Source organism: Moschus berezovskii, chromosome 7 (assembly GCF_049115385.1).
Source record: "Moschus berezovskii isolate FMDL1 chromosome 7, NW_MosBer_1.0, whole genome shotgun sequence".
Lineage (NCBI taxonomy): Eukaryota > Metazoa > Chordata > Mammalia > Artiodactyla > Moschidae > Moschus > Moschus berezovskii.
Genome location: NC_142466.1, coordinates 46875745 through 46895722, shown reverse-complemented (window position 1 = coordinate 46895722; position 19978 = coordinate 46875745). Strand labels below are relative to the sequence as shown.

The following is a 19978-nucleotide window of genomic DNA, read 5'->3' as shown; positions in this document are numbered from 1 at the left end:
ACCAGGCGGCTCTGTCCATGGGACTTCCCAGGCAAGAATACTGGAGTGGGTTGCTATTTCCTTCTCCAGGGGATCTTCCCGACCCAGGGACTGAACCCAAGTCTCCTGCATTGGCAAGTGAATTCTTTACCACTGAGCCACCCTACGCCCTCACCTCTCATTTACATGGGTAATCTGTAGAGATGCAACTGTAATTGCTATTCAAGGGTTTTAGGACCCTTATCCGGAGAAGGCAATGGCAAGCCACTGCAGTACTCTTGCTTGGAAAATCCCATGGATGGAGGAGCCTGGTGGGCTGCAGTCCATGGGGTCGCTAAGGGTCAGACACGACTGAGCGACTTCACTTTCACTTTTCACTTTCACACATTGGAGAAGGAAATGGCAACCCACTCCAGTGTTCTTGCCTGGAGAATCCCAGGGATGGGGGAGCCTGGTGGGCTTCCGTCTATGGGGTCACACAGAGTCGGACACGACTGAAGTGACTTAGCAGCAGCAGCAGCAGCAGCAGGACCCTTATCAGTGACATGACTAAGGATTGTTATTCTCACCACCTGATGTTAGCTGGGTTATTAGAGCAAACAGAACATCCAACCTAATGAGACTTAGCAAACAATTCCCAAACCCCATTTTGAAAAGGCGACATTTTCCTTTAAATAGTATAAGACTTAGAATACCTTCTCCTGTAAGGTATCATATAGGGGCTAAGTAAAAATAAGTGTTCACAATCTTTCTTCTATGGCCTGAATATCGAGCGGTTTGAGATACTCAGGATGCATGTGTGAGGCAGAAATACACATTCATGTAGCACCCCTTCATGTGTCCTGAAACCGGAGTATGACATGAAGTTCCCTTTTGCCATCTCAGCTCATAAATATGTGACTGTCCCCATCTGCTGGACATTCACTTTGTTCTGGGTCCCACAAGGGGCTTTTTAATACCCTAGTATGCTAGTAAAGGGCTTTTCTGGTGGCTCAGCAGTAGAGAATCTGCCTGCCAATGCTGGAGATGCAGGTTCAATCCCTGGGTCAGGAAGATCCCCTGAAGAAGGAAATGGCAACATTCCAACATTCTTGCCTGGATAATCCCATGGACAGAGGAGCCTGGCGGGATACAGTCCATGGGGTCGCAAAGAGTCAAACACAACTTAGTGACTAAACAACGACAATAATGCTAGTAAATGTGTCTCCCTCACCTGCAATCTTAGATTTTTAAGTGAAAGCCATATAATATAAACAACCAGAAGCAGGTCTTATAAAATTAGCCTTGGGAACAATGTCACTTGAATTCAGTGACTGCCTCTAAGTGTATGAAACCATGGAATGGAGATGACTAGGGACATTTCTCAATGGCCTAGGCTAAATAATGCCACCAAGCTCCTAAACAAGTAATAAGCTCTAAGCACACAATGTCCATTTGTTTCTCACTAGGAAAAACCAGCATCATCTGATTTAGAGGCTCTGTCTCCAGGATTACAGAGATACTTGTGGTTTCATCTACAAATCTCCATTTCATCTTCCAATTTTACGATATCACACAGATCAGAACAGTATTATTAGTGAACTTCCACAGCCAAAATGAAATCAATATCACATCTGTTATTCTGGTTGGAGAAAAGGAGAAAGGAGAGCAACGGCCTCATCTAGAGAAGTTCCACTGATTCCTAGAAGGCCTCACCAGCCTGGAGATAATAAGCTGTGGTCTTAGGAGAACAGAACTAGGATACCTGGAGAGGAGCTTGCCCCACAAAAGTACTGTTTATCAACAGATGGGGGCAAAGAAAACCTGAAACTAAAATGTGGATTTAACCAAAGTCCTGAGCATGAGTGTGTGAATCGCAACCCAACCCCACTTCACCCACCACCCCAATTTTCCTGCTGCCATTCCTCCATGACTCATGCCGACAGGAAAGCTATCAGTAGGGATTCAAGGATATCACAGTCTCTTTCCTCACTTGAGGGCATCTGAGGGAATGCAAAGCAGGGCTGTATCATTGGGTATTTCAGAAACAAAGGTCTGCCTTCCTAGGGAAGCAATGAAAAGCCTGGAGTTCTGGCACCAACCAGGGTCTGCTTTATCTTGTCAAGGCCCTCTAGAAAGGTTTGTTTTCCAAGGTAAAGACAAGACTGACTGAAATGAATTGAATGGTCCCGAGAGGGCAGCCCCGGGGGAAAAGGCACAACTCCATCATCACATAGGTTCATTTCATGGACATGCCTTCACAAAATGCTAAAAGTGTTTCAGATTTTAGATATAGGTTTAGATTTAGATTATAAAAAGAATGCACATCAAGGGTGACTTTGACCTTCCTCCAAGAATTCCAATGTAACTTTCATTTAAAGAGTCCCTGTGTTGTATTTCCAAGGTCATCACTTTAGCTTGACAAGAATAATCAGAGGCCAGCAGAAAGGTTCGGAGAAGGCAATGGCACCCCACTCCAGTACTCTTGCCTGGAAAATCCCATAGACGGAGGAGTCTGGTAGGCTGCAGTCCATGGGGTCGCCAAGAGTCGGACATGACTGAGCAACTTCACTTTCACTTTTCACTTTCATGCATTGGAGAAGGAAATGGCAACCCACTCCAGTGTTCTTGCCTGGAGAATCCCAGGGATGGGGGAGCCTGGTGGGCTGCCGTCTATGGGGTCGCACAGAGTCGGACACGACTGAAGTGACTTAGCAGCAGCAGCAGCAGAAAGGTTTGTCTGAGCTGAGATCTTTTGTGGGGGGAAAGGGCTACCCCAAATGAATCCAAAGATAATGAAATGTCTGGGTCTCTAGGAAGCTGGAGAGGCAGTGGGTGTGGTCTTGCCAAGTATCAGAGAAGTGCTAATGGAACTCATCCTTATGAGTGAAAGCAATGTTGATTAGCAACAGAGCACACTGACTGATCCTTACCAAAACTTCCTTTTGTCTTCCCAACAGGCCAATCTGGCTTTAATTCCTCAACTTCCTCATTTTGTCAGAAAGGTCAAGACAGACAAGAATGTGTCAACTTCACAATAAGCACACATGAACTGAAGGCTCTTTGCTCAGTCAGGAGAGGCCAGTTAAGTTAGAAAAACATGCCATCTGCAATGGAAGTACAAACAGTACGACAGACTCAGGCTGATAGGATACTGAGTCTGCATTTCTGGCATCAGGGAAAAGTTTACTCCTGTATCACTCCAGGAAGACATCCACCTGCCCTATTCTCAGGCACCATGACCTTTCACAGAGAGGATGCTCTAAGGCAAATAAAGGTCCAGTTTCTTTTAAGATGCTGACCTAATATCTAACTGTTTCAGGCACTGCGTGAGGAGTTTTCTCTGTGCCAGGATGAATGCAGCAAAAGATGGGATTCCATGACTCCAGAAACAAAAAAGCCACTCACAACACAGAGGAACCTCACTTTTATTTATCTGAAAAGTGTTTGTATAACAGTTACTATGTGGCAAGCACTGCTCTTAGCACTGAACAAATATTAACTCATTTAATCTCAACAGCATCATGAAGTAGATACTATAATTATCTTCTTGCTACAGATGGGGAAACTGTACAAAAAAAGCTGAGTAACTTGCCCAGGATCAAACAACTGTTGGATGGCACAGCAATTTGGCCCCAGTAGTCAACATTCTTTCAGTTCAGTTCAGTTCAGTTCAGTCGCTCAGTAGTGTCCGACTCTCCGCGACCCCATGAATCACAGCACGCCAGGCCTCCCTGTCCATCACCAAGTCCCAGAGTTCACTCAAACTCATGTCCACAGAGTCGGTGATGCCATCCAGCCATCTCACTCTCTGTCGTCCCCTTCTCCTCCTGCCCCCAATCCCTCCCAGCATCAGAGTCTTTTCCAGTGAGTCAACTCTTCGCATGAGGTGGCCAAAGTATTGGAGTTTCAGCTTTAGCATCAGTCCTTCCAATGAACACCCAGGATTGATCTCCTTTAGAATGGACTGGTTGGATCTCCTTGCAGTACAAGGGACTCTCAAGAGTCTTCTCCAACACCACAGTTCAAAAGCATCAATTCTTCGACGATCAGCTTTCTTCACAGTCCAACTCTCACATCCATACATGACCACGGGAAAAACCATAGCCTTGACTAGACAGACCTTTGTACCAGGTATTAAAAGTCAAAGAAGGGAGACGCCCGGCTCCGGCGGCGCAGACGCGGGAGACGCCCGGCTCTGGCGCAACCGACCACGTGCAGAATAGTGGCTGAGATGAGCTACCCCGCGCCCAGGGTTAGGGTGGTGGCCAAGAGGAGCTGTACCACGTTCAGGAGGCGGTGGCTGCTTGGGCACCGGAGGGCTGAGAGGAGCTGATCCACATTCAAAGCAGGAGGCGTGGCCTTGAGGAGACACCCCTCGTCCAAGGTAAGGTACAGCGGCTGCGCCTTGCTGGAGCAGCTGGGAAGAGATACTCCACGACCAAGTGGAATATAAGAATCCAGTGTTCTGGGGAGGAAGGAACAAGATGGCGGAGGGATAAGATGGCAAGACCACTTTCTCCCCCACAAATTCATCAAAAGAACATTTGAACGCGGAGTAAAGTCCACAAAACAACTTCTGAATACTGGCAGAGGACATCAGGCTCCCAGAAAAGCAGCCCATTATCTTCTAAAGGAGAGAGAAGAAATCCAGCTCCACCCACCAGAACACCGACACATGCTTCCCTAACCAGGGAACCGGGACAAGTCACCCGTCCAACCCCACACATAGCGAAGAAACTATGTAATAAAGAGAACTCCACAAACTGCAAGAAGAGGGAAAGGCCACCCCAAGAAAAGCAATATAAGCAAGATGAAGAGGCAGAGAAATACCCAGCAAGTAAAGGAACAAGATAATTGCCCACCAACACAAACAAAAGAAGAAGATATAGGGAATTTACCTGATAAAGAATTTCAAATTTTGATGGTGAAAATGATTCAAAATCTTGAAAGCAAAATGGAGTTACAGATAAATAACCTGGAGAAAAGGATTGAGAAGATGGAAGAAAGATTTAATAAGGACTTAGAAGAAATAAAAAAGAGTCAATATACAATGAATAATGCAATAGATGAGATCAGAAACACTCTGGAGGGAACAAACAGTAGAATAACAGAGGCAGAAGACAGGATAAGCGAACTAGAAGATAGAATTGTAGAAATAAATGAAACAGAGAGGAAAAAAGAAAAACGAATTAAAAGAAATGAGGACAATATTAGAGACCTCTGGGACAATATTAAACGCTCCAACATTCGAATCATAGGAGTCCCAGAAGAAGAAGACAAAAAGAAAGACCATGAGAGAATACTTGAGGAGATAATAGTTGAAAACTTCCCTAAAATGGGGAAAGAAATAATCACCCAAGTCCAAGAAACCCAGAGAGTCCCCAACAGGAGAAACCCAAGGCGAAATACTCCAAGACACATATTAATCAAATTAACAAAGATCAAACACAAAGAACAAATATTAAAAGCAGCAAGGGAAAAGCAGCAAATAACACATAAGGGGATTCCCATAAGGATAACAGCTGATCTTTCAACAGAAACTCTTCAGGCCAGAAGGGAGTGGCAAGACATACTTAAAGTGATGAAAGAAAATACCCTACAGTCCAGATTACTATACCCAGCAAGGATCTCATTCAAATATGAAGGAGAAATCAAAAGCTTTACAGACAAGCAAAAGCTGAGGGAATTCAGCATCACCAAACCAGCTCTCCAACAAATGCTAAAGGATCTTCTATAGACAGGATACACAGAAAGAGTGTATAAACTTGAACCCAAAGCAATAAAGAAAATGGCTACGGGATCGTACTTATCAATAATTACCTTAAACGTAAATGGGTTGAAATTTTCAAAAAGGCTAGGAAACAATTCTCATAGCCATCAATAGTTCAGTGTTGAGTTCATGAATAGTTTTTAAAGTTTGGGACAAACTGTAGTATTTGCTATTTGAAGTACTATTTGTAATTGGCATATTAAGATGTAACATTGGTCTTCATTTCCATCTTAAAACGCCTAAAAATGCCTAACAGGTTTTTAGATTTGTGAATTTTAGTTGAAATGTATTTTACGATGTTACTAAACCTGCAGAAATATTGAAATATTTCAGAGAACTTATTCACTGTACATTTAATTTATTTATAAAAGTTATGAACTGTAGAAAGTTTTACTTGTTGGGTCAAATGCTTGTTGCTTCAAATGCTTGTTGCATTTGAAGTGCTAGTTACAAGAAAATCAAATACCTTCAATGTATAAATGCTATTAAGTTTTTAAAGGACTCTGGAGTATAAGTAAGTTTGTTTAAAGAAATTTAGTCTGTTCAACTTGAAAAAAATAAATAAATAAAATTGGAAAAAAAATAAAATAAAATAAAAAATAAAAGTCAAAGAAGGCCAGGAGTGCTAGAATATTAATTCTAACTCAAATCTGGAGTGGCCTAAGATTATTAAGAAAAATAACAACCATTGTTAATACTTACCACGTGTTAACTACATGTATGGCATGCAGTAAATATTTTTAAATGTTTCATCTCATTTATTCTTCTCAATACTCCTTTCAGGCAGGAATATTTTTATCCTCCATTTTCCAAATGAGAAAACTGTGGCTTAGAGAGGTTAAGTAACTTGCCCAAGATCACACAGTTGGGACTCAAATCTGCTTCCAAAGATTGTGTAGCTAACCACTGAGAAATGTTGCTTCAAAATGCCTAAAAATTCCATGCAAATGGAAACCAAAAGAAAGCAGGGATATTCAAAACCTTCCAACAGAGAAAAGTCCAAGTCCAAATGGCTTCACTGGTGAATTCCTCAAACCATTTAAAGAAGAATTAATACCAATCCTTCTCAAATTCTCCCAAAATATAGAAGAGAAGGGAAAGACTTTCAGACTCACTTTACAAGGACAGCATTACCCTGAAATCAAAGACAGACAAGAACATTAAAAGAAAATTATGGGCAAATATCCCTGATGAAAACAAAGGCAAAAATTGAAAATAGAGGCAATAAAAGATTAGCAAACCAAATTCAAAAGCACATTAGAAGCAGCATACACCATAACCAAGAAGAATTTATTCCTAGGATGTGAGGAATGGTTCAACATAGGCAATCAATGTGATACACCATATTAACAAAATGAAGGATAAATATCATATAATGATTTTAATATATGCATAAAAGCATTTGATAAAATTCCTTTCATGATAAAAACTCTCAAGAAATTGGGATAGAAGGAACAAACTTCTATATAATAAAGGCCATATATGACAAGTCTACAACTGATATACTCAACAATGAAAAGCTAAAACTTTCCAGGATCAGGAACAAATTATCTCTGTTTACAGATGAAATGATATTATATATAGGAAATTCTGAAGAGTCCATCAAAAAACTGTTAGAACTAATAAATTCAGTAAAGTTGCAGGATACAAAATCAATATACAAAAATCAGCTGTGTTTCTATACCCTAACAGCAGACTACTGAAAAAGAAATTAATAAAACAATCCATTTACAACAGTACAAAAAGAAAAAAATTCCTAGGAATAAATTTAACCAAAGAGGTAAAAGATCTATACAGTGAAAACTATAAACATTTAAAATATTGAAGAAGAGACAAATAAAGGAAAAGATATTCCATGTTCATTAACTGGAATCATTAATACTGTAAAATGTCTTACAATCCAAAGCTATTCACAGATTCAAAGCACTTCCTATCAAAATTCTAATGGTATTTTTCCTAGAATTAAAAATAAGTCTAAAATTTGTATGGAACCACAAAAGACTTCCAATAGTCAAAGCAACTGTGAAAAAAAGAACAAAGCTAAAGGCATCATGCCTTCTGATTTTAAGCTATATTAAAAAGCTAGAGTAAGAAAAACAGTATGATATTGCCAAAAAAACAGACACATAGATCAATGGAACAGAACGGGAAGCTCAAAAATAAACTCATGTATATATGGTCAAATAATTTTCAACAAAGGAGCCAAGAACTTATAATGGGAAAGGATTGTCTCCTCAATAAATAGTGCTGGGATAGCCACATACAAAAGAGAGAAACTGGACCTTTACTTCATAGCATACAAAAATCAACTCAAAATGGATTAGAGACTTGAACATAAGACCCAAAGCATAAAACTCCTAGAAGGAAACATGGCAGGGCGGGGGGAGAGAAGCTCTTTGAGATCAATCTCGGCAATGATTTTTTTGGATCTGACACCAAAAGCAAACACAACAAGAATAAACAAGTAGGGCTACATCAAACTACAAAACTTCCGCACAACAAAAGAAACCATCAACAAAATACAAAGCAACCTACAGAATGGGAGAATGTAAGCCATCTATCTGCGAGGGGTTAACACTCAAAATATACAAGGAATTCAAACAACTCAAAAGCAAAACAAATGAAAACCCCCATACGACCCAGCTAAAAATGGGCAGAGAACCTGAATCAACATTCTTCCAAAGAAGACACTCAAATTGGCCAACAGGTACATGAAAGGGCACTCAACATCATTAATCATCAGAGAAATGTAAATCAAAACAATGAAAATGGAACCTTTGTACACTGTTGGTAGGAATGTAAACTGGTACAGCAAGTATGAAGATTCCTCAGGAAATTAAAAAAATAGAACTACCATATGATCCAGAAATCCCACTCCTGGGTTTTTATCTGAAGGAGCAATATCACTATCTCAAAGAGATGTCTGTATTTCCTTCTTCATTGCAGCACTATTACAATAGCCAAACTTCAGATCCACATTTCCAACTATTGAACATTTTCCCCTTTGGCCTTTACAGCATCCTTTAAACTGAACCTACCCAAAAACAACCTTGTAAATGTCTTCTGTAGTCTCTGTTTCCTAAATTCGGAATTGTGTCTTAAAAATCACCATTATTTTCATTGTAACCTAGGATCATAGCAACTTCTTCCTTCCTTGACCCCTAGAGGTTTGAGAGTGCAAGCCAGGTCTAAACAGGTTCATTCGCTTATTCTAATCCCACTGCTTTGGTGAGGGCTTCACATGGGAGCCTGTCTGTGAGTGACAATGCTTCCTCTTTGTGAAGTGGGTGGCCCAAGACTTGGCCTCTATTTGGACATGAATAATTGGATGTGGTGCATTCCTGCATTTTCTCTTCCCATTAATTCTTGAATGAACAATGTGTATCTTCATGATCCCCTAAATTCTATTTACAACAATGAAAAATTCACAATAGGGATAAGATTCAGAGGGAAAAACCAACTACATCCAAGAGCGGTCCCCCATTGCCTCTGAGCATATGTACCCCACCCCCAAGGAATTCTAAGTCTTCCCTATTCTGTCCCTACTGCCAAAAAGGCACCATGAAAAAAGTCCCTCCTCAGAAGGTTTTACCTGCCCACAATTTTATTCTCTTAGTCCTGGGTTCATCTTGCCTCACGTTAGGAAGAATGTGAATATACAAAATGAAGGACACTGTGTCCTTATACTTGTAGATTATTTACTCTTTCAATCAATATTTCACTCCTGATGATTAAATAGTTCTCTTTCACTTTTCAACTCAGCTCTGGTCCAGCTCATTTAACTGTTTCTTCCTTAAAGGAGCCAGACGCCTCCTCCTTCCACACACATCATTCAGTTCAGTTCAGTTCAGTCGCTCAGTCATGTCCGACTCTCCGCAACCCCATGAATCACAGCATGCCAGGCCTCCCTGTCCATCACCAACTCCCGGAGTACCCTCAAACTCATGTCCACAGAGTCGGTGATGCCATCCAGCCATCTCATTCTCCATCGTCCCCTTCTCCTCCCGCCCCCAACCTTTCCCAGCATCAGAGTCTTTTCCAGTGAGTCAACTCGTCGCATGAGGTGGCCAAAGTATTGCAGTTTCAGCTTTAGCATCAGTTAAAACACCATTAAAATAAGGTGCCTGGTCATTTCTTTCTGTCCTCAATGTATAATGAATTCCTTTCATTTCTATTGGAGAAGGGAATGACAACCCACTCCATTATTCCTGTCTGGAGAATCCCATGGACAGAGGAGCCTGTCTATAGTCCATGTGGTGGAAAAGAGTCAGACACGACTGACTAACACTTTCATCTCTATGACCCTCCCACCCCATCCAGGCTCATATTCCTATTTTCCAGATTTCTTCAATGGCTTTATTACAGTCTCCCTGCCACCAGCTTCTATGCACTCTCAGACAACCCTGAGAAAGTTCATCAGGTTAATGGTCTGCTTTTTCATCCCCAGATTCTAGTGGCTTCTTATTGTCTTCAGCACAAAGTCTAAAATACCAGGCCTAATATTTAAGACACTTCAGAAGACATCCCTGAAGGATACGTGCTCCATACACACGTCCTTCATTAGATTCCAATTTCTTTGCTTCTTTCAAACCTCTTCTTCACCTGGTCTTCCTATTCCTTAATGTCAAAAATAAATTCTTGGCCCTCAGTCCCAAGACTTCATCATTTCTTACATAGAACCTAAAGAAATAGCAACTTTTTAGTACATAATCAGATATTGCCTTACATTATTAAGTTAATCAACATGAGACTTATTATTACATAATGAAATTGAGTTCTACAAACTTCACTGTAAATCACTGTCATTATCTCATGTTGTTAAATAAAAGACAAAACTTGTGGCCATGGGCAATGTTCAGCTTCAGACCAGCTTTACATGACCAAAGAGCCTTTTGTTGTTTTAGATTTGAATCTGAAGAATTTGGATATTTTGTGGGAGGTCAGGGAGGATGGAGTTACACTCTCCATTTCTCCCCAGACCCCACCACTCATCATTATTTCAAACCCCACACTGCCTTAACAGTCACAAATCCTGCCTGGTTATGAAGATGTTTGAGTTTGCAATACCTTTTGATAGTCACATGTGAAACATCGCATTGCCCTGTTAAGTCCAGAGACTCCAGGAGGACAGGGTTGCATCTTACACTCCTTAGCATAACTCATCCCATACCCCACAGGACACAGAATACTACTAAATACAGTGATTGCATGCAAGGCTGCAAAATCACTTAATTGTCAGAGCTAGGTGGGATCACATGAGTCAATGAACAAAGGATGTCATCATTGGTCATGTTGAACTCCCCTCCTGCAAGGACAAATGAGCTTTCATGATGAGGAGTTCTCGCCATGAATCCAGCACTGCCAACAACGACACCTATTATACACAGTCTGTTCCTGGAAGTCATCCCACTAAAATAGGTGCGATATTTACTTCAGTCCAAGATACCAATCTCAGTAAGTGTCAGTTCCTGGAGGAAAAGAAACAGGGATATTTGTTTATTTTGGGGTGGGATGAGGGGGGTAAAAGTGCTATTCACAAACATAATATTCCAATGACAGGAAATGAGAGCAGAAAGCATCTCTTGCTGGCCTCAACAAGAAGTGGTTAACCTCATTCCAACTTCTGGTGAGAGACCTTAGTTGCCCTCTCACTCTATTGAAGGACTCTTGAGTTCATTTTTGTCAAACCCTTTAGGCTGAATTATTCAGCATGCACCAGCCTCGGAGACAAACAGGCGACAATCAAGAGGTGGCAGAACGTAGCAGAAAGATCATGAGGTTTGGAAACAAGACAGACCAGGGTTTGGAAACTGGCTTTGACACTCTGCTTTTCTAAGAATCAGTGTCCTCAGCAAAAAAAAAAAAGTGGGGTAGGGGGGTGGGGAGGAGGGAATGCCTTCCACAATAATGACATGAGATGAGAATAATAACAGCTAACACTTACTGTGTGCTTATTTTGTGCCAGGTACTGATTTGAAGTGTTTTAAATATGTTTACTTGTCTACTTATGACAACATTATGAAACAGATGCTAGTATTGCCTGCATTTCACACAGTTGGACACTGAGGCACACAAACGGTTAGGTTATTTGCTCAAGTCACTCAGCCAGAGTGACCAATCCAGGATTTGTGGCAAATATGGGCAAATCCAGGATTCATATCCAAGTGCTTTCATTCCAGGACCTTAAATCTTAACACCTACTAAATGCCCTTGGGAGGCACTTGACATAGCACCTGGCAAACTGAGGCACTAAATACAGGAATAAAAGAGAGAGAGGGAGCAGGAAGAAGGAAAAAATCTTTACTCCATTTCTTTCCTGGGATTCCAGATCTCCCAAAGTTAGCTGGTAAGGACTTTAAAAGACTATAGCTCCCTCAAGCCCCTCAAGTTGCCGTTGCACTGGCCTCCTCTAAATCACCCCACCTCACCCAGGCTAAGCAAGACATGCAGCAACATACCTTGACTGGTTCAAATGCATCTCCAACCAATCACAAACCAAAGGCCCAAGACCCATCATATGTTTCAGCTCTCTTACCTTAGAGGGAACTCTGCCTTGCCAGAGGTCTCCTGCCTTCCTCTTCATATGACAACCCTAATCCTGGTGTTGGAGCAGCCTGGTAGCCTCCAAATGTACATACCACCTCTAGGCAGGCATAGTGGCCCTCAGGGCTGCCACGTCAGAGCTCCTGGAATTGAGAGGAGCCTTCTACACAGACAAAGCAAACCCCGCCAGAGAGTATGGTATACTCCTTCTGCCCAAAGGATCTTGGAAAGGCAAAGCTGTGGTCACCATAGAGAGCAAATTAATGAGTCCCGGCAGGTGATCCTCACGGCAAATGACGAGGAGAGTTGAAACTATACGATGTGCTACAGGGTACTTTTAACATAAAATTAGGACAAAAGAAAGAGAAATATATAAATGTATATCTATCAATATAAAAATGTACTTACGGGGTGCCACAGGATCACTCTAAAGATACAGGATCCCAAGGATGAGATTTCAGACTGCTAAAGAAACTCCAACAATCCAGCCATCCATGTGCACCAGACAGAAAAAAGCTCCTGTCCTAGACTTGACCCTGCTTTTGCCAGATTTCCTAGTTTTGAGGGTGAAGCCAACCATAGACTCTCTCTGATGACCAAAGTAACTACTGCTGCCCCAAGACCCTGTGTGGAGGAGCCAGGAGAGCAGACCTGAGGAGCCTGAGGGCTGCAGCTCTGTTCATTGTCTGAAGAGTTCCCAGTCCTTGGGAAGGGAGAGGGAGTTCTCTCTAAGACCTGCTTGTCCCCCAGGAGTGCTGGAATGGGCCCCCCATTCAGGAAAGGACAGCAGTACTGTCAGGTGGTATTAGAGGTTCACTGGTCAAACATGGACTGGCAGCCATGTCCTTTCCTCCTGCTGCTCTGAGAGATCAGAGGGCTTCCTTAAGGGAACTAACTGAGAACAGCATTGATTATTAGTAAGTATGGCCAGGCATTCAGGGGTTAGGTGAACTTGTATGCATAATCCATCAGTCCTCCCCAGTTATACACTTTTTTAATATAAATTTATTTATTATAATTGGAGGCTAATTACTTTACAATATTGTATTGGTTTTGCCATACATTGACATGAATCCGCCACGGGTGTACATGTGTTCCCCATCTTGAACCCCCCTCCCACCTCCCTCCCCATACCATCCCTCTGGGTCATCCCAGTGCACCAGCCCCGAGCATCCTGTATCACGCTTCGAAACTGGACTGGCTATTCATTTCACATATGATAATATACATGTTTCAATGCCATTCTCCCAAATCATCCCACCCTCGCCCTCTCCCACAGAGTCCAAGAGACTGTTTGCAGATGACATGATCATAGATGGCAGCCCACCAGGCTCCCTCATCCCTGGGATTCTCCAGGCAAGAACACTGGAGTGGGTTGCCATTTCCTTCTCCAATGCATCAAAGTGAAAAGTGACAGTGAAGTTGCTCAGTCGTGTCCGACTCTTCGAGATCCCATGGTCTGTAGCCCACCAGGCTCCTCAGTCCATGGGATTTTCCACGCAAGAGTCCTGGAGTGGGGTGCCATTGCCTTCTCTGGATCCTCTACATAGAAAACCCTAAAGACTCCACCAGAAAATTACTAGAGCTAATCAATGAATACAGTAAAGTTGCAGAATATAAAATCAACACACAGAAATCCCTTGCATTCCTATACACTAATAATGAGAAAATAGAGAAAGTAAGGAAACAATTCCATTCACCATTGCAATGAAAACAATAAAATACTTAGGAATATATCTACCTAAAGAAACAAAAGACCTATATATAGAAAACTATAAAACACTGGTGAAAGAAATCATATACCATGTTCATGGATCGGAAAAATCAATATAGTGAAAATGAGTATACTATCCAAAGCAATCTATAGATTCAATGCAATCCCTATCAGGCTACCCAGTTATATATTTAAAATCGACTGACTTCTTTTATGTTAGATATATCATGTACATTCTCCATTTTTAAAATCTTACTTATAGTTCAGGGTCTATAGGCTTCAGCTAACTTTGGGTCAGTCAGGCAACCATAGGGAGATGTCTTCACTGTACAGCAGCTTCTGCTTGGAGGGCCCAGGCTCCACCAAGATTTTCCCAGGAGCCTCTGTAAACCCAGATCCTGTGAAACATGCTTGTAAAATATGGCCCAGGCTCTGACAGATCTTCAACTGTGAAAGTCAAGAAAGGAATAATAAACTAAAGCAAGACAGGTGGGAATTTTTATTACATTTAGTGACACAAATCTTCCCAAAGTAATCTGAACCCTAATGTATCACAAAATTATTCATATTATGATATATTCCAAAAGCAAAATACTGCTGCAATCCTGGCCCTAATATAACTCCTCAAAACTGAAATAACTCCTTGAGAAACAAAAAGATAAAATAGGAATGACTTAAATGATGGAGTTAGCAGATCAGAAAGTGAGCAAAAGGCAGATTGATTTGTGAAAGGTAACAAAAAGACTCTAAAAAAGAATGGGCATTTAAGATCTTACTCCTAAATTGAGTTAAAGAGCTATGCTCAAAACATTAAAAAAAAAAAAAACTGAACAAGTGTTACAGTGTGTACCTAAACAGTAACTGCTATGGAATACCAATTCATTAGAACTGATTTCCTTCAGCTGCTTATGACCATCCCAAGTGGCCCTTTTCTGAGAACTGTACCATAGTCTCAAGGTAATATAGTATTTTTTAAATTATTGATGACTAATTAGACCTCAAAATAATAAATTGACAACTATAGTTTCAGACACACTGAGAACATACAAGCAGCTATAATTGAGCATATCTTCCTTTTCCAGGGTTGAAATGTTTGTTGTTGCTTCCCAGGAGGATCAGTGGGTAAAGAATACACCTGCAATACAGGAGTTGCAAGAGGTGCGGGTACAATCCCTGGGTTAGGAAGATCCCATAGAGGAAGGCATAGCAACCCGTTTCAGGATTCTTACCTAGAGAATCCCATGGACAGAAGCGCCTGGCAGGCTGTAGTCCATAGGGTCGCAAAGAGTCAGACACAACTTAAGCAACTAAGCATGTATGCATGCATACTTTTACTAGGCTGAAATTCTGAGAAGGGAATAAATGAATTTAGTTTTATTTCTGCTTTTGGTTATTTTTCTCCTTTAACTTTTAATTTCATTTTCCTAATGAACAAATTCTTGTGGTCCTAATGAGAGAAGAAAACTTGATTTTCACTGAATCTTGTAAAAGTTGAAAGGGTTTTGGGACATGGTAGAGGAAAAGAAAGTAGGGAAAACCACTAGACCATTCAGGTATGACCTAAATCAAATCCCTTATGATTATACAGTGGAAGTGAGAAATAGATTTAAGGGACTAGATCTGATAGAGTACATGATGAACTATGGACGCAGGTTCATGACATTGTACAAGAGACAGGGACCAAGACCATCCCTATGGCAAAGAAATGCAAAAAAGCAAAATGGCTGTCTGAGGAGGACTTACAAATAGCTGTGAAAAGAAGAGACGCGAAAAGCAAAAGAGAAAAGGAAAGATATAAGCATCCGAATGCAGAGTTCCAAAGAATAGCAAAGAGAGATAAGAAAGGCTTCCTCAGCGAACAATGCAAAGAAATAGGAAAACAACAGAATAGCAAAGACTAGAGACCTCTTCAAGAAAATGAGAGATACTGGGAACATTTCATGCAAAGATGGGCTCAATAAAGGACAGAAATGGTATGGACCTAACAGACGCTTACTCCTTGGAAGGAAACTTATGACCAACCTTGATAGTATATTAAAAAGCAGAGACATTACTTTGCCAACAAAGGTCCGTCTAGTCAAGGCTATGGTTTTTCCAATGGTCATGTATGGATGTGAGAGTTGGACTGTGAAGAAAGCTGAGTGCCGAAGAATTGATGCTTTTGAACTGTGGTGTTGGAGAAGACTCTTGAAAGTCCCTTGGACTGCAAGGAGATCCAACCAGTCCATTCTGAAGGAGATCAATCCTGGGTGTTCGTTGGAAGGACTGGTGCTAAAGCTGAAACTCCAATACTTTGACCACCTCATGAACGAGTTGACTCACTGGAAAAGACTCTGATGCTGGGAAGGATTGGGGGTGGGAGGAGAAGGGGAAGACAGAGAATGAGATGGCTGGATGGCATCACCGACTCGATGGACATGAGTTTGAGTGAACTCCGGGAGTTGGTGATGGACAGGGAGGCCTGGCGTGCTGTGATTCATGGGGTCGCAAAGAGTCGGACACGACTGAGTGAGTGAACTGAACTGAACAGAAGCAGAAGATAGTAAGAAGAGGTGCCAAGAATACACAGAAGAATTGTACAAAAAAGATCTTCACGACCCAGATAATCACGATGGTGTGATCACTCACCTAGAGCCAGACATCCTGGAATGGGAAGTCAAGTGGGCCTTAGAAAGCACCACCATGAACAAAGCTAGTGGAGGTGATGGAATTCCAGTTGAGCTATTTCAAATCCTGAAAGATGACGCTGTGGAAGTGCTGCACTCAATATGCCAGCAAATTTGGAAAACTCAGCAGTGGCCACAGGACTGGAAAAGGTCAGTTTTCATTCCAATCCCAAAGAAAAGCAATGCCAAAGAATGCTCAAACTACGGCAGAATTGCACTCATCTCACACACTAGTAAAGTCATGCTCAAAATTCTCCAAGCCAGACTTCAGCAATACGTGAACTGTGAACTTCCAGATGTTCAAGCTGGTTTTAGAAAATACAGAGGAACCAGAGATCAAATTGCCAACATCCACTGGATCATTGAAAAAGCAAGAGAGCTCCAGAAAAACATCTATTTCTGCTTTATTGACTATGCCAAAGCCTTTGACTGTGTGGATCACAATAAACTGTGGAACATTCTGAAAGAGACAGGAATACCAGACCACCTAACCAGCCTCTTCAGAAGCCTATATGCAGGTCAGGAAGCAACAGTTAGAACTGGACATGGAACAACAGACTGGTTCCAAATAGGAAAAGGAGTATGTCAAGGCTATATATTGTAACCCTGCTTATTTAACTTATATGCAGAGTACATCATGAGGAATGCTGGGCTGGAAGAAGCACAAGCTGGAATCAAGATTGCCAGGAGAAATATCAATAACCTCAGATATGCAGATGATACCACCCTTATGGAACAAAGTGAAGAGGAACTAAAAAGCCTCTTGATGAAAGTGAAAGAGGAGAGTGATGGCATCTGGTCCCATCACTTCATGGGAAATAGATGGGGAAACAGTGGAAACAATGTCAGACTTTATTTTTGGGGGGCTCCAAAATCACTGCAGATGCTGATTGCAGCCATGAAATGAAAAGAGGCTTACTCCTTGGAAGGAAAGTTATGACCAACCTAGATAGTATATTCAAAAGCAGAGACATTACTTTGCCAACCAAGGTCCGTCTAGTCAAGGCTATGGCTTTTCCCGTGGTCATGTATGGATGTGAGAGTTGGACTGTGAAGAAAGCTGATCGCTGAAGAATTGATGCTTTTGAACTGTGGTGCTGGAGAAGACTCTTGAGAGTCCCTTGGACTGCAAGGAGATCCAACCAGTCCATTCTAAAGGAGATCAATCCTGGGTGTTCATTGGAAGGACTGATGCTGAAGCTGAAACTCCAATACTTTGGCCACCTCATGCAAAGAGCTGACTCATTGGAAAAGACCCTGATGCTGGGAAGGATTGGGGGCAGGAGAAGAAGGGGACAACAGAGGATAAGATGGCTGGATGGCATCACTGACTCGATGCACATGAGTTTGGGTGAACTCCGGGAGTTGGTGATGGACAGGGAGGCCTGGCGTGCTGCGATTCATGGGGTTGCAAAGAGTCGGACACGACTGAGCGACTGAACTGAACTTAACTGAACTGAGAGGAAAACATTCAGGTTACAGTATGATGGGAAGACAAAGGTTTCCGCTTTCAGGCCCTCTCTTCTCTGGGTCTGTAGACCCACAAATTAAACCTCTACTTCAGTTCATCTCCATCCTCTTCTTGCTCCTCAAATTGGGTAAGCTTTTCACAAAGGCACCCTTCTACCAATTTTAAATCTGGTTTTTGCAGTCATTTCTGCCAAAGCAGAAATGTAATTTAGTATAGTTCTTTCAAAGAAATATTTGAAGGAGGTTATTTTCCTCTTATAAATTTATTAGGAATTGCTGGTAAAAAAAGGAGGGGTAGGTGACAGAAAAGTGAAACTGAAGTCACTCAGTCATGTCCAACTGTTTGTGACCCCATGGACTGTAGCCTACCAGGCTCCTCTGTCCATGGATTTTCCAGGCAAGAGTACTGGCGTGGGTTGCCATTTCCCTCTCCGGGAGACCTTCCCAACCCAAGGACTGAACCTGGGTCTCCTGCATTGCAGGCAGACACTTTACCATCTGAGCCACCAGGGAAGCCAGGTAACAGAACAGACATTTAAACTACAATCTAAAGAAAGTAGACCCCTCTTATAAATGTATCCTAGAAACTAAACCTTTAAAGCAAGACCTGAATTCTCCAAAAACAATGCTCCCTCTTCCTAGGTTTTCAGTGGATCTTATGTTAATAAATAAATGAAGCCTAATGCTAAAAAGCAAACAAGCACACAAACGTACACAGAGAACAGATTTACCAAAAAAGGAAAATCAGAATGACAGTGTTTTTCAGGAGGATATACCAGATTATTCCTCTAAATAGCAGCTTCCTCAAGCTCATGGAAAATGGAAGAGGAAAGGAAAGGAATGGGGAAAGGACAGGATGGGAAGTCAAGAGAAGGGAAATAAAGGTGGGGGAGAGCTAAGGGCAAGAGGGGAGGAGGGAAAAAGGAAGAAGGAGCGGAAAAAAAGAGAACATTTCAAGAACATATCCATTGCCAAAAATAAGGAACATCTGAAAAGGCATCTTGACATTTTCATCAGAATTTGCTTTTTTTTTTTTCAATTTTTTCATGTTATTTTAATTTTTTTTAATGGAGGCTAATTGCTTTACAATATTATATTGGTTGGTTTTGCCATACACTGACATAAATCCGCCCCAGGTATACATGTGTTCCCCTTCTTGAACCCCCCTCCCACCTCCCTCTTCCCCTTATCCTCCCTCTGGATCATCCCCATGCACCAGCCCCAAGCATCCAGTATCATGCATCGAACCTGGACTGGTGATTCGTTTCACATATGATAATAGACATGTTTCAATGCCATTCTCCCAAATCATCCCACCCTCACCCTCTCCCACAGAGTCCCAAAGACTGTTCTATACACCTGTGTCTCTTTTGCTATCTCGTATACAGTAAGGTTACCATCTTTCTAAATTCCATATATATGCGTTAGTATACTGTATTGGTGTTTTTCTTTCTGGCTTACTTCACTCTGTATATAGGCTAGAGTTTCATCCACCTCATTAGAACTGATTCAAATGTATTCTTTTTAATGGCTGAGTAATACTCCATTGTGTATATGTACCAAAGCTTTCTTATCCATTCGTCTGCAGATGGACATCTAGGTTGCTTCCATTTCCTCGCTATTATAAGCAGTGCTGCAATGAACATTGGAGTACATGTGTCTCTTTCAATTCTGGTTTCCTCGGTGTGTATGCCCAGGAGTGTGATTGCTGGATCGAATGGCAGTTCTATTTCCAGTTTTTTAAGGAATCTCCACACTGTTCTCCATAATGGCTGTACTAGTTTGCATTCCCACCAACAGTGTAAGAGGGTTCCCTTTTCTCCACACCCTCTCCAGCATTTATTGCACGTAGAA

General features: G+C 41.7%; 1 protein-coding gene across 6 annotated transcripts in view; it reads right to left on the bottom strand.

Moving 5' to 3' along the window:
* Positions 1-2665: 2665 nt before the first annotated feature.
* Positions 2666-19978, bottom strand: part of SPATA6L (spermatogenesis associated 6 like) — a 93897-nt gene continuing 76584 nt past the window's right edge. For all 6 annotated transcript variants that reach the window (XR_016037810.1, XR_016037811.1, XR_016037813.1 and 3 more), the window contains 2 exons: positions 4860-4936; positions 2666-4426 (listed from right to left, as the gene is read on the bottom strand). The gene's annotated coding sequence lies outside the window, so the exon portion shown is untranslated. The remainder of the gene's footprint in view (positions 4427-4859; positions 4937-19978) is intronic.